Genomic DNA, 15694 nt, shown 5'->3' with positions numbered 1-15694 from the left:
GAACAATTGTTGTGTTTTTAAACACTATATATTCTTTTATATTTTTTGGTTTGGGCCAAACCCAGCAGTACCTAGGGATTACTTCTGGTTCTGGGCTCAGGGGTCACTCCTGGTGGGGCCTGGAGGACCACATGGGGCGCCAGGGATTGAATCTGGGTCAGCTGTGTTATGGCACGTGTCCTCCCTGCTCTACTATCTTTTCAGCCCCTATACTTCTTAAGAAATTAATTTATTTAGATACTTTGTTAATAGTTTTTGATTTACAGTTCAGGCTTCCAACTCTAAATGTACCATGATACATCACTATATGATCTAAATATATATTTCCTTAATGGTGAATGAACAAATAAATGAACAATTTATTCCAGACTCCCAAATATATAGTAAGAAGAGGCCCAATCTATGGGACCAAAGACTTTTATGTTTTATCACAATACAAAGTATTGATTAATGAGTCACTTATATTAAAATGATGAAAAATATTGTCAACAATAAGGAATTGATTCCTTTAGCATTTTTATTTGTCATCCACTATTTTATTTTATCCCAAATAAGCTTCCACTCATTTTAAAAACTTTAATTTTTTAAAAAAATTTTTACAGTCCACTTCCCTGGACTGCTCAGCGCAAGGTGCGGGCCGACAGTCCCATGCTCAGGAGCTGCAGGGGTGCTCCTTTTCCGTCAGCCGCCAGGACTGCACCCAGCACGTGCGGGGAGGAGCACATGGCGCTCCTGTCTGCTTCTCTTTCCTTCCTCCCAGAAATTCCCTTTCAGTACATATGGGCTGAAATACTCTCTCGGGGAGAAAAATATTTTATTTCTAAAATTGACACTGAAAATTTCAAAGATTGAGAGACTTGTCGTGTATTTAACACTGTTAACTAATAAACAATTGATTAAATATCATAGTCCCAGATGGATGAATTAATTCATTATCCAAATTATTGCCATAAAAATTTAAAGTTCTTGAGATTTAATTTAAAATATATAGGTGGAACAACCAGTATGGAATGATTTTTACTTTTCTTTGTTTTGTTTCTGGGCCACACTGGTGGTGCCCAGGGCTTACTCCTGGCTCTGCACTCAGGGATCACTCCTGTGGAGTTCAGGGATCTTACCGGGCTGCCGGGGGTCAAACCCAGGGCAGATGCATGCAAGGTAAGCAGCCTACTTGCCCCTGAAATGATTTTCTAGTTATATTTTGAAAAAGAATAATTCATTGCCTCAGAGAATACTTACATTATATTTGTTTATATATATATTTCCTTATTAACGTTACAGAATTTTAAATTTACCTTTTCTTGGAGTATAGACTGATTATACTTAATTCCAAAAATATTAAGCAAAAACAAAACAAATCAATTTCAAAAATGAATAGATAGTTCAACAAAGAAGAGGTATAAATGGCCATTAAGCACGTGACAACTTATAGATAATTAGTACTAAGGAAATGAAAATCAAACCATAATGAAATACTATTTTATAATGGCTATTATTAGAAGTTAAGGAGAAAAAGGAAAAATAAATATTGTTAATGAGATGTGAACATTTGGATTCTTGTATTTTTTTTTTAAAATTGGAGTTTGGGCCCATGCCCAGTGATGCCAAGTGCTTCATTCTGGTTCTGTGCTTAGGGATCACTCTTGGCAGTGCCTTGGGGACCACATGTGGTACTGAGCCAAGGTCAGCCTTATACAAGTCCAGTGCCTTGACCTCTGTGCTATCTCTCTGGACTCTCAGACTTTGGGGATAAAGAGTTTAAAATAATGAGACTTTAAAAACCTTTGTGAAAGGTTTAAAAATTCTTAGAACATGATCATTATAAACCACCCAAATATACTGAAAATAACTAAAAATAGTCAAAATGGTCCTTTTTGTAGTTAAATACATTTACCACAGTTAAGAGTGTGACTAATCTGCTAATAAAATAATTTACAAAGAAGTGCTCAACAAATTGTTTCAAATTCAACTTTCTAGAAAGAGCCCAAGTTAACATTTGATAGTAATTCTAATGCCTTATTCTGGGCTTTAAACTTTTGATTGTAAGATCATTCAGATTAAGATGAACTCGATTCAAAATTACAGATACTAGGTTTGGGCATCCAACATAGCCTGAGCTGGCTTGTTTAGTGTGCACTGTGATCCAAGCACACGCAGCAGTGCTGTCGCGTCCGCAAAGCCAACCTGTTGGGTGGAGTTCAAACTTCCAGCTTTGACCCCATTAAGACAAGCTACCCAGACCAACTTAGACATAAAACTGATGCTAAATGAAATTGGGAACTAGTAAGAGGCACAGGTTATATTATTAAATTTATCTGTGGTAAGCCTCAGTTTTCTCTGCTTATGTTATTTGATGATATTGTTTATATCTTTTTGGTCTAATCCTCCATGTTGTTATAAATGTTTTCCTTTTATTCTCTGCCAAGTGTTCTGGATGTAGCATTATAAAAGAAAATGGTAATATTTGCTTTCATAGCTCATGGGTCATATTTTGAAAGAAAAGCTGTAATAACATCAAATTGATTCGCCTGCTGTAAATTAAAGTTTAGAAAGTCAAGAGACATTTTGTTCCAGTTTGAACTCTGTTTCTTTTTTTTTTTTTTTTGGGTCACACCCGGCAATGCACAGGGGTTTCTCCTGGCTCTTCACTCAGGAATTACTCCTGGCGGTGCTCAGGGGACCATATGGGATGCTGGAATTAGAACCCGGGTCGGCCGCGTGCAAGGCAAACGCCCTATCCGCTGTGCTGTTGCTCCAGCCCCTGAAGTCTGTTTCTTTTAACCATAGAATAAACCACCATCATTAAAGGAGCAGATAGCAGTTGGTTGTTTTGTTTTGTTTTGTTTTGGAGTCACACCTGGCTGTGCTCAGGGCTTACGCCTTTAATCAAACCCGAGTCTGCCACGTGCAAGGCAAATGCCTTGCTATCTCTTTGACCCCAAGTGGTGGGTTATTTTATTTTATTTTTTTATTTTTTGCTTTTTGGGTCACACCCGGCGATGCACAGGGGTAACTCCTGGCTCTTCACTCAGGAATTACTACTGGCAGTGCTCAGGGAACCATATGGAATGCTGGGATTCAAACCCGGGTCGGCCTCATGCAAGGCAAACGCCCTACCTGCTGTGCTATTGCTCCAGCCCCCGTGGTGGGTTATTTTATACCAGGGCAAAGTTAATATAAAGAGTTGGAATATTTGGTAAAATGACTAACATGTAATTACTGATGTCCCATTCCTGTATTCTCAATTTTCAACATTTATCATTTATGGACTATAAATAAAGAATGCCTGATTTTCTAACCTTAAGTCATTGTTTTACTACTTTGTTCTTTTTCTTGTTGTTATTCTCATTCTTAATTATCCTTATCTGTAGACATAATAATAGGCACAACTTCATAGGTTTGTTATGAAACTTCAGTCAATTAATAATCACTGAAAACAAGGGAAACAAAACTATACAACAATGTGTGACATCATGATCATGATCACGAAATCCCGTTAATCATCGATTTCTCGAGTGGGCTCAGTAACCTCTCCATTCGTCCTTTCTCTGAGATCTTAAAAGTCTCTCTCGACTCAGCCCTCCCAATGATGTCGCACTGGAGGCTCTTTCAGGGTCAGGGGAATGAGATCCAGCTTGTTACTGGCTTTGACATATGAGTACACCATGGGAAGGTTGCAAGGCTGTCCCATGTGGGCAGGAAACTCAGAAAGCTTGCCAGTCTCTCCCAGAGGGAGAAGTAGGCTATAAGATATCAATTCTGGGAGCTTGCTTTTTTTTTTTTTTTTGCTTTTTGGGTCACACCTGGCAATGCACAGGGGTTACTCCTGGCTCTGCACTCAGGAATCTCCCCTGGCGGTGCTCAGGGGACCATATGGGATGCTGGGAATCGAACCCGGGTCGGCCGCGTGCAAGGCAAACGCCCTACCCGCTGTGCTATCACTCCAGCCCCTCGGAGCTTGCTTTTAAGTCTCTGGATGTTGGCCGTTGATGGGATTACACACACCTGGGTTCCTCTGTCGGCACCTTCATGCGTGAGGCCTGTTTGGACATGTGGAGAGGGGCCTTGAGCATGGCTGTAGCTAGGATCTGGTGGTCTTTGGCCACTGGGAGTTCTGCTCGGGGTGGGGAGGGAAGCTCGAGCCCATCCCCTCTGAGGGGACCCGGGGAAGACAGCCAGGCGTTCGGGCAAGAGACTCAAGTGTGACATACTTGATAAATTTCGAAGGTTACTTTGAGGTCTTTTTTCAGGGTACGGCCCTGCAGATCCAACAAATTGATGCTGTGCCTTTTTTCCAGATTGTCTTGTATTGATAGCTAGTAGAAGCAGCTGTGAAAGGCTACATTCTTCTGTGGATTGCTTATTTATTAATTAAATTTGGGGGCTACATTCAGAGGTGCTTGAGGGCCACTCTGGGCTCTGTGTTCAGGGTCACTTTTCACAGTGCTCAGGGGATCATGTGCCAGTACCAGGATCAAATGTGGGCTCACATGCATGTAGTGCATATGCTCAGATGATTGACTTAACTTTCTGTTCCAATAGCAATGGAAGAACAGAATGTAAGAATTAGTTTGTTGCTGATCTCGTTATGGGGGTCACACTGGATGTTGTTCAATAAAGGGGGCATATGCTGTGCCAGGGGTCAAACTCAAGGCCTCCCACATACAAAGCATGTGGTCTACGACTTGAGCCATGTGCTGCACCCCATTAGACTTTGAAAGAGTAGGTTCTACAAATTTATCATAATTTGGAATAGTTATGAATGAAGTCCTATTTGTGTAATCAAAGGGCAAAGATATTATTAAAATGGGCAATGGATTTGACTTAAAAAAAAAGATTCATGACAAGCAATGCTGAGGCTCAATAGTACTAGTAGTAAATGCAAATAACAACCAGAATGATCAGCCATTTTTATCTACTCTCATGATCACAATAAAAAATAAGAAAAAAGAGAAATAAGTATTAGTAGAGAAATTTTGATCCTCATCTATTGCTAGAAGTAGAGCATGGTGCAGCTGCCATGGAAAGTTTTTCAGTTGCTCAGTAAGTTAAACAAAATTATCATATGACCCAACAGTTCTACTCCTAGCCATATTTCCTAAAGAATTGAAAACAGGTGTTCAAACAAAACTTCAAAAGAAATTCTTATAGCAGTATTATTCACAATAGTCAAAAAGAATAATAGGACAAACAATGTTATTTATTCCTACAATGGAATATTACCATCCTGCAAGCAAAATGAACTATTGTACATGCTACAACATGGATAAACCTTGAAAGATCATGCTAGAAAGAAGTCAAATACAAAAGTTTCCATAGTGTATGATTTAATTCCATTTATATGAAATATTCAGAATATGTAAAGCCACAGAGTTAGAAGCAGATTAGAAGTTGCTAGGGGCAAAAGGAGTGGGAGGGAATGAGAGGGGCTGCTTAATATAAAATGGCTTCTTCTTGTGGTAATGAAAATACTCTGCAGCCGTTAAGTGATGGTTCTACAGCATGTGAATTTATTAAATTCCACTGAATTATATACTTTAAAACAGCTAAAATAGTAGATCCTATGTGTATCTTCCTGGAATGAAATAAAGGTTAATTACCAACAAATTTGCCTTAGTTTTGTCGAGTGGAGAGTTGTTTACTAATTACCATTTTGGGTCTACAAAGAGTCACAAAATTTTTATTTTTCTTGTAGGTATTCCTATCATCAGATGAACCTTCTTTCTTCTGCTTAGCTCATTTTGTTGAGGGCAGGGTCATAGAAAGTTCTCAGTAGAAATTTTCTAAATGTGACTTATTATACAGAAGTTGCAAAGAGAAGAAAAAAAAAAACCTAGGGTAGAAAGGTGAGGAGAAAGTGAAAATGCGGAACATTTTTCACCAGCTTCTGTTCCTTCACCTGCCAGTCCTTTAAATCATGTCTCACAGGAGATTTAATCTCTTTTTATGAGGTACAAAGTCCTCTGGTTTGCTTCTACTTTTTATTTTTTTCCCTAAGGCAAAATTCTTTTGGTGAAGAATGAAAGAGGAGATCGTTAGGAATTTAGGGAAACAAATTAGGAGAAAGGGAGAATGAAACAAAATGTGAATTATAGGTGGCTCTATTTTACAGATTATAACTAGTTCATAGTTTGATATTCAATAATTACCTTCAAATTTGAAAGTTTGAAGTATAAGGTAATGACAAGAATTTTTTCCACAATTACAATAAAGTAGTTAATAAAAACTATTTCAAAACTATTTTAATCTTTACAATAATTAGTACATAGTTATAAATCTATAAAATTTTACAACAAATATTTAAACATATTTATGTTAATAACTAGAAAAATGGGTCATAAAAGCATGTAATATCAACATACACCATTTTTTTTTTTTTTTTTTTGCTTTTTGGGTCACACCCAGCTGTGACGGGTTACTCCTGGCTATGCACTCAGGAATTACTCCTGGCAGTGCTGGGGGACCATATGGGATGCTGGGAATCGAACCTGGGTCGGCCGCGTGCAAGGCAAACGCCCTACCCGCTGTGCTATTGCTCCAGCCCCCAACATACACCATTTTTAAGGTAAAATGTGTTAAAGTGTACTTGACATATTTTCTTCTAATTTGCATTGTACCTTAATATGTTAACCAGGGGGCTGGAGCGATAGCACAGCGGGTAGGGCGTTTGACTTGCACACGACCAACCCGGATTCAATTCCCAGGATCCCATGTGGTCCCCCGAGCACCGCCACGGTGGCTCCTGAGATCAGAGCCAGGAGTAACCCCTGAGTGTCGCTGGGTGTGACCCAAAAAGAAAAAAAAAAGTTAACCAAAGCAAAACAAGTTACTTTCAAAATAAGTACTAAATTAACCTCATCACTTTTGGGGGAATGGGGCTTTGAACGATACCTAGTTATGCTAAGGGCTGACTTCATGGTTGGGGGACCATATGTAGTGCCAGGGATAAAACCAAGGTCGGCCACGTGCAAGGCTATACTATCTCTTCAGATCTAATCCACTCTCTAATTTTTTTTTTGCCACATCTGGAGATGCTCAGGGCTTACTCCTGGCCCTGTACTCAGTGATCACTTCTGATGGTGCTCATTGGACCATCATATGGTTGCTGGGGATCAAGCCCCAGTTGGCCTCTTGCAAGGCAAGTGCTCTACTCAGTGTACCATTGCTCTGGTCCCAAGATATATAAATCTTAAGGTGTAAGAGAGGTGCATAAAAAAATAGCTTTAAAGACATTAGAAGGTTTTGAGTCTAGAAAATCAAAATTAGGTGTCTGATTATTAGAAGAAAACAAACCAATGGACATATCTATATATAAATCTTGAAGCATTTCACAATTAAAGGCTCTGGTTACTAGCAACCACGAATGGTAGTGTGATTGTAGTTTGTTTTAAACTCTCTACAAGTCTAGTCATTAAATTTCTGTGATTGAATCACCAGGTACTGAATTCCCTCATTAGTATGTACTTCTTACTTTGAAATAGTTTTTTTCTTTTTCTCTTTGATAAAAACTGCAGTGGCCTCTTCAGTTAGTCTCTCCTTTCCTACTATCGTCTTCCACTGCACAGACTGTTCTAGTAACATTTAACATATGTCATTTCTAAGGACTAGCCTTGTATTGGGATTGACGAGGGTGTTGGGGAGGCGAGAGGCAGAGAAAAGAGGTGGGGTCTGCAGCCACCGTGTGCGCACACTGGAGGGCTCAGGAGGGCCTCCCTCGCCTTTCTGCTTCGCTCATCACACCAGGCCGACTGTCTCTTGCCTTGTTACTGGCTGTAGCACAGCCGCTATGCGGGAAACACATTCAAAGAACTTGTCTGGAGAGCCTATCAACTGTTAGGGTAGTTGGGTATGAGGAGAGAGCAACAGTCTGGTCGGGAGTATGGGAAAGGAGAAGCTTGGATAGGAATGCTATATTGGGATAGAAAAATGGGAATAAAGTGTTTATTTGGGGAACATTAGTTAAGAATGCATGTAAACTTTGTCTCAAAGTGAAAATTGTTCTTAAACTTGGCAACAGAAATCCATTTGGTTGGGCGATCTGAAACTTTTAAATTATTGATATAATTGTCATAGATAAGGAAACTGAAATAGAGAGATTACGGGATTTATTCTGGTCAGATATCAGTGTATGGTGGAACAGCATGGAAACTGCTCAGGACCTCTCAGTTTCTTTATTGGCTGAGAAAGGAAAGCGTATGAGACCTCATCACTCTTCTTAAGCTCCTTATAGTATTTGGAAGTTATACCAGACACCCTTGTTTTTAATCCCTGATGGCTGGCTTCCATATATGTGACTATTCTTTCTCCTTTAGGCCTAATTTATGTCCTTAGGATCTAAATTAAATGAGAAATTTCCAGACTGGCTCAGTCTGAGATGAAATTGCTCTGGCTATGGATGTACTTACTGGAATTGGCCAACCTGATTCCTACAGAAACACTTAGGAGATTGTATCTTATTTTGGTCAGTAAATAATATAAAGAGGTAATCTAGACAGCTGGCCAAGAAAGATTCATTTATGTATTATATAGAATGATGAAATGATAAATGGAGGAAAGAATTTTAATATTCAGACTTTTAAAATGCCTTGTTAATCATGCCATTAAGTTTAAATCCCAGTAATCTAAATGGTGTGCATCAGGCTTAGAGAACTGTAATTAATCTTGAAAAGAAGCATGTGAATTTTTAAAAACTAACCATTGGTTAGTGACCAATAACTATGATATCTACCACTTTGTATTAGGTGACTTAGAGTAGAGAAGAGATGGAGTGAGAGAAAGGACTAGAGCCTAATAATTAGGTTATTTAGGGGGCTGGAGTGATACTACAGTGGGAAGGATGTTTGCTTTGCATGTGGCCGACTGGAGTTGAATCCCCGGCATCCCATATGGTTCCCTGAATACCACCAGGAGTGATTCCTGTGCCCAGAGACTGGAGTAAATCCTGAGTAAGTCCTTGATAGGGTGTGACTCAAAAACAACAAAAAATTATTTTAAGAGTCAGATTAAAGTATAGCAGGTAAGGCACTTGTCTTATGTACAGTTGACCTCGGCTTGATCCCCAGCACCTTTTATGGTCCCCTGAGCCCCACTAGGAGTGACTCCTGAGCACCACTGATTGTAGCCTAAGAAGAAAAAGAACAGAAAGCATAAAAATTATTATTATTATTATTTTGCTTTTATGGTCACACCCAGCGATGCTAAGGGGTTACTCCTGGCTCTGCACTCAGAGATTACTCCTGGCTGTGCTTGGGGAACCATATGGGATGCCAAGGATCGAACTCAGGTTGGCTGTTTGCAAGGCAAGTACCCTCCCTGCTGTACTATCGCTTTGGCCCCCATAAAAATTAGTTTAAAAGCCAACAGACCTTAATGATGATGCCTATGGAGAATAATGTCGATTTATGTCATTTTTAAAATGTATTTTTTCTTGAGATTGAGTAACATATAAGAATAGAGGCTGTTGTATATGAGATTATATATTACATCTACTTTGATCCAAATATTTTTTCCACAAATACTCTACTACCTTTTTAACTGATCATGAGAAAAGGTCAAGTGAAATGAGATGTTTTTCCATTGTTCTTTGAAAATATGTAACACATTTTTTAAAATGTGTTAAAGTAAAGCTCAATTATAACTTTTTGTTACCAATCATTTTAATCATTTTTAGGATGAATTTATGTGCTGGTAAAAATTGTTGAATTTTGTATTTTTTTAAATTGTGATTTTGGTTTGGCTTTGAGCCACACCCAGCTGTGCTCAGGGACTACTCCTAGTGTGTCTGGGGGCTGTGCTCAGGGGACTAGACGGTGCTGAGATTGAATCCAGGCCTCTAGCCTGCAGAGTCGGTATGCCAGCCCTTTGAAACAGGTCTTCCCAGTCCTCTATGGTGTGGCTTTTAAGTTAGGAAGTCTCCTGAGATTTATTTTTCGTGTTTGTTTTCTCAGAATTCAGAATATGGAACAATAAAATACACATCTCAAATTCCTAAATAACTGATACTTATAACTTTATAAGGCTAGTCAACCATTCCTTTTCTACTTATCATCATTGTAATAGTCAAAAAGTATTTGAGGCCGTTATGTTTGTAGTACCTTATCTTTTTTACTATACAATGGTAAAACATATTTTACTATACAATACAAAGTAAAACATTGGCTGACGTCTTTTTGTTTGTTTTTGGGCTACACTCAGCTGCACTCAGGGATCACTCCTGGTGGGGATTAGGCAACCATTTGAAATGCTGGGGCCTGGGCCTGGGTTGGCCACGTGCAAAGGCAAGCTTCCTGCCCGCTGTACTCAGATTCCCACGTTAAAGTTAGTTCACCTTTAGGACTTTACAACTTAAGGTAGAAAACATTATAAAGATGAGCAAACAGGTCATTCAGGCATCTGGGCCAGCATGGGACAGAAATATACTTTCTTAAATGGTATGTCTTAAGAACATACATGTTGGGTGATTCTACTTTGAACTAGGTAAAAAATGTGCATCAGTTTCCTGAAAAACTCGGAGCCCAAATTACCAAGATTCTGGGTTCCTGATCCTCACAAAAATGTAAGATAATGGATGATAGTGTTCAAAACTGACTCTTAGATTTAGTGAAAATGATGATGGTTACTCTCAGAGAGAAAGGAGGGATAGGGTGTGAGAGAAATAGATAGAAGCATCTCTTGGCTGGTAGTATGATACTGGGAGTTTGAAACTGGGTGCTGTAAGACACACACACACACACACACACACACACGTATAAAGTTATACCCCTGCTGTAGTAGGGCCAGAGAGATAGCTCAAAGGGCTAGTGCCCATTATTTGCAGGTCAGAGGCCTGTGGTTGATGCCAAGCCTTCATGCTCTCCCCGAGAACCACTGGGAGTGACTCCCAAGCACCACATCCAGAGTAGCCTTGAACATTGCTGGTGCGGCCCCAAAAGACAAAAAGGGAAAAAATCCATGGTATTGTCAACCAATAAATCAATACAAATAAATAAGAAACACAAGATGTTTTAAGCTGTTGAGCTGAGCTCTTTTTGTTACACAGTAATAATAGACAAAGAACTCTGTACTATGTAGCAGTCAAAATTCAAACCAAATAGAACAAGTTAATGTCAGAAGAGGAGAATGGTTAAGTAAATTGCGATATATTTACACAGTTATTAAAACTGTTGGGTCAGCTTCACCTTCAGTAACAGCAGTGGGCAATGGAAGCCCATGAATATCTTCAAGGAGCCACTTAGAATCACACTGAAAACTGCTGACCAGTGATCACATTTATATAAGTAACGGAGTGTTTCTTTTTTTTTTTTTTTGCTTTTTGGGTCACACCCAGCGATGCTCAGGGAGTTACTCCTGGCTTTGCACTCAGGAATTACTCCTGGCAGTGTTTGGGGGACCATATGGGATGCCGGGGATCGAACCTGGGTCGGCTGTGTGCAAGGCAAACGCCCTACCCGCTGTGCTATCACTCCGGCCCCAACAGGGAGTGTTTCTAACCAACCATTGTTTCATTTCTGTCCTCACTTTCTGTCTCATCTCTTCTTTGTGTGTTCTCACAGGGAATCCACCAAGTGTTGTCTCCTCTCACTAGTCTGAACACCTTAAAAGATTGGAATTTATCAAGATGAATATCATTGAAGTTTGAATCATAAAATAATTTTCATTTAAACCTTTTAAATAAAGGAAAATACACAAGTGTAGGTAGAGTGAAACTATAACTCTGGCTCTGATATTATATGAAGCTGGGAAACTAGTAGGTACAAAAAATATATTTTGTAAATACCTGATCCCAAGTATTAAATCTATTATATTCTACTTTACAAAGGAACTACAGGCTCTCTTTGCAGTTTTTGTTTTATTAAGTTTAATTTCAGTTGTTAATTAGTGCTAAAAGTAAGGTTTTAAATTTGCTTTAAATCTAATGCTATTTTCTTTTCCCACTTTAACTATTTCTACTCCCCAATACTTGACTTTTTAAAAGCTATTTTTAAGCAGCATTTTACTTGTAAGAGGGCTTCATTCATTCCAACTGACTGTAACTTCTTGCTAAGGTCCCATTAACTTAAGATCACTGGGTTCTTTTATTCACTTAACTTTTTTAAAGAGCCAGAATTATTTAGCTCCCAATGCATATAATATGTATATTGACTCTCAATCTATCAAACACACAACACCTGAGTTATAGTTAGATCAGTTTGCTCTGATTCTAAATATTACGAAGAGAAAAGTGGAATAGAAGTGATGGGAATAATAATAAGAATGATATATGTGGGAGAGCTTGTGGAAAGACAGAAATGTTAGACTTTTTCCTATTTGTAAATTTCCTCTCCATTTTTGTCTTATTCCCTTTTGCAAGTGGAGATGTCAGTATCTCAGCTCAGAATTTTAGCCCTAGTGCACCATTGTTACCTATAAAGAGTGTTGCCTCTCTCCTCCGAATGTTGTCCCCCTCACCTGGAATGATGCCTGCTTCTTATTCACCTCCTTATATAGTCTTCCGTATTATACCAATGAAATACAGCGGAAGTGATGGCGTTGCACTTCTGCTGTTATATATACAACATATAGCTCTCGTATTTGGTTCTTTTGGATCACTTTGGGGGATGCTTAACCATGAGGAATGTAGGGAAAGGTTACAGAACGGAGAGGAAATGAAACAACCTTCCAATTTTCCATGAGAGTATTTGGAATTCACACATGGCTCTAAACCCAGTGCTCCTCTAGTGCAGTGTTTCGAAACTTTTTTCCAACTGTGACCCCCTTGCTGCCTTGTTTCCTTCCTGTGGCCCCTGTCCTACTGGTCGGTTCCCTAATCCTATGCAGTGGTCTCCCATGCATGCATTTTCATCTGAGTCCCCTTGGAATATTCTGGGGGCCCGGTAGGGCTCATGTGACCCCCCGAGGCTGAGAAGTTCTGTTTTAGACCAGGTCTTCTTTTTGGGGGTTGGGGGGGGCACATACTTGGCGGTATTCAGGGCTTCTGATTCTTGCTAAGGGATGACTCTTGGTGGTGCTCAGGGGACAATATGGGATGCCAGGGATCTACTGTTACTCAGCCATGTGCATGGCAAGCACCTTAACTTCTCCCTGTTATTCTCTCTCAGGCCCAAGGCTTGGGCTTCTTAAACTTTCCCCAGTTACAACCTCCTCTGCTGCCAGAAATAGCCCGAGTCCTTTCTGCAGTTGATTTTGAATTAGTTTTTCTGTTGTGCATTCAGAAACTTTACTTTTGCCAAATTTTTCTTGACCCTTGTAGTCAGGCCTCTGATAACAGAAGCCCCAGCTGACATCTGTTCCCAGCCTAAACCTGTTAAACTGTTCTCAGTTTCCCAGTACACAAAACCCATGAGATAAGTGTTTCCTATTTTAGTAGCTAAAATTGGTGTGATTTGTCACATAGCATTAGATAACTAAAGAAGTTATAAACAGCTGAGTTATATCCAAAAATAAAAATTTTCTTCTATGTTGAAAAATTACTAAAATCCTATTGGAAAAGTATACCACCAATCAATAACTAGCTTGGTGATTATACCATATTTATAGTATAGTAACACTCAATCCTGAAAAATTAAGTTTTTATACTATCTCCAGGCCCCAAACCTCTATTATTAGTACTTCCAAACACATACAGTATATTACATATATTGCATTCTTTTTTTTTTTTCTTTTTGGGACACACCCAGCGATGCACAGGGGTTACTCCTGGCTTTACACTCAGGAATTATTCCTGGCAGTGCACCGGGGACCATATGGGATGCTGGGAATCCAACCGGGGTTGGCCACATGCAAGGCAAATGCCCTACCAACTATTGCTTCAGCCCTTGTTGCATATTCTTAACTCTTAGTAACTATGTATAAAAGTGTTCAGGATTTATTCTTGGCTCTGTTCAGGGTTCACTCCTGGAAGGGCTTGGGAGGAACATAGAAGGTATCAGGGATTGAACCTGGGTCAGCTGTGTCCAAGGTAAGGGCCTTAACTGCTGTGCTATCTCTCTGAAGCTACCCACCTGTATTTTCTTATAAAATGTGATTATTGCCAGTCTTTCAATATTAAATACATATTTTCTTTAAAGACTAATTTCTGATACCAAATATATCTTAGTTTGATTCTTAAAATATAAATTGTCAAGAGACTACAATAGGGAAAAAATAATATAATTTTAAAAAGAAATCCCAGAAATTTTTGTGTAAATGTGTGTGTGGCAGCAGATTTTACTGAAACTTATGTGGAGAGAGAGGGGGGGGAGAGAGAGAGAGAGAGAGAGAGAGAGAGAGAGAGAGAGAGAGAGAGAGAGAGAGAGAGAGAGAGAGAGAGAGAGAATGAATATAGTTTTCTCCAGAGTAGAAAAAACAGATAAGCAAGATACATGTTCAAGTGAGAAGAACATGGATTTAAAGAGCAAGCCTAGAAATGGGATTATATGATTCTGTAAGAGATGCCATAAATATAACGAGAATAGAATATGTTACTATGTAAGATAGCTAATGATTCTCAAAAGGTATTTTTATATGTATATTAATTGAATCTGATGACTACCTCCCATTATTTAAAAATGCGGTTTTATGGTTATTATTATCAGACAATTTAATATACCACATATTTAAGATATTTCTGACACCTAAAAATTATAACCTTATTCCTTCATCTACACATTAATATTATATACAAGTATGTTAAGTTCTAAATAATGTTTTTTAAGTGTTTTTATGTGAACAGTGAAATATTTTTGATATAAAAATAAATATTTTTAAAGTTTGATAAGATGAAAGAAATTTTAAAAATTGGCATTATTGGCACAAGATTCATGTTAATGTTTACTCATGTAACTAGCATAAAATACTGCCTAATTAGTGTGGTTGGTAAATTTTTGGTACTTTAATTTTCTCTGTTATTGTAACCCATGCATAAAATGCTTTCCTATTGAGAAGTGCAGAATTTTCAAAGCTTAAACAGCTGACATCTGCTTACTCTCTTAAAAAAAAAAAAGAATAACAAGGCATTTCAGCCTAATCTACCTCAAATGTGTTCATGTAAATGGAGGTCCATCTATTGACCTGTATTCTTTTCAGCTCAGGATTGGTCCACATGGTTTCTGAAACCAGGAAGGCTGATTTGAAATGCAGATGTCGAGACAGTGAAGTACACCCTCCCCTTTTCCCTTTGCTGTATCTGTCAGGGTGAAAAATGGCTTGCACAAGGGTCAGTCACCCATACTCACTTAATTACTTTTCTTGGACCCACAGAACTGTCACAAGCTGTGGTGGATGCAGGAACTGTCCCTCTTTTAGTACTTTGTATCCAGGAGCCAGAAATTGCTTTGAAAAGGGTTGCAGCTTTGGCCCTCAGTGAAATTTCAAAGCATTCTCCAGAGTTGACACAGTAGTGGATGCAGAAGCTCACTTGGCCCAGATGATCCTAAATCCCGATGCTAACTTGAAAATATATAAAAATAAAATTAAGCAAATAATCAAGCTTCTAATCTAAGAAAATGGAATGTGCATGTATTAATAAAGCACATTTGAAAATAAGTAATCACTAAAAACATGAATATAATGTATTTTATCTTTTAACGTCTGAAAATTATAAGGATTAGACAATAAAAATATGATTGGGAAAATATGTGCAATGTTTTCAACTAAGCATTAGTATTTATTAATCAAATGATTTTTTTTAATAATTGTCAGTCATACAATGAGTGAA

This window comes from Sorex araneus, chromosome 9 (genome assembly GCF_027595985.1).
Source record: "Sorex araneus isolate mSorAra2 chromosome 9, mSorAra2.pri, whole genome shotgun sequence".
NCBI lineage: Eukaryota > Metazoa > Chordata > Mammalia > Eulipotyphla > Soricidae > Sorex > Sorex araneus.
The sequence above is the reverse complement of the archived record's forward strand: the minus strand, read 5'-3'. Positions refer to the sequence as shown.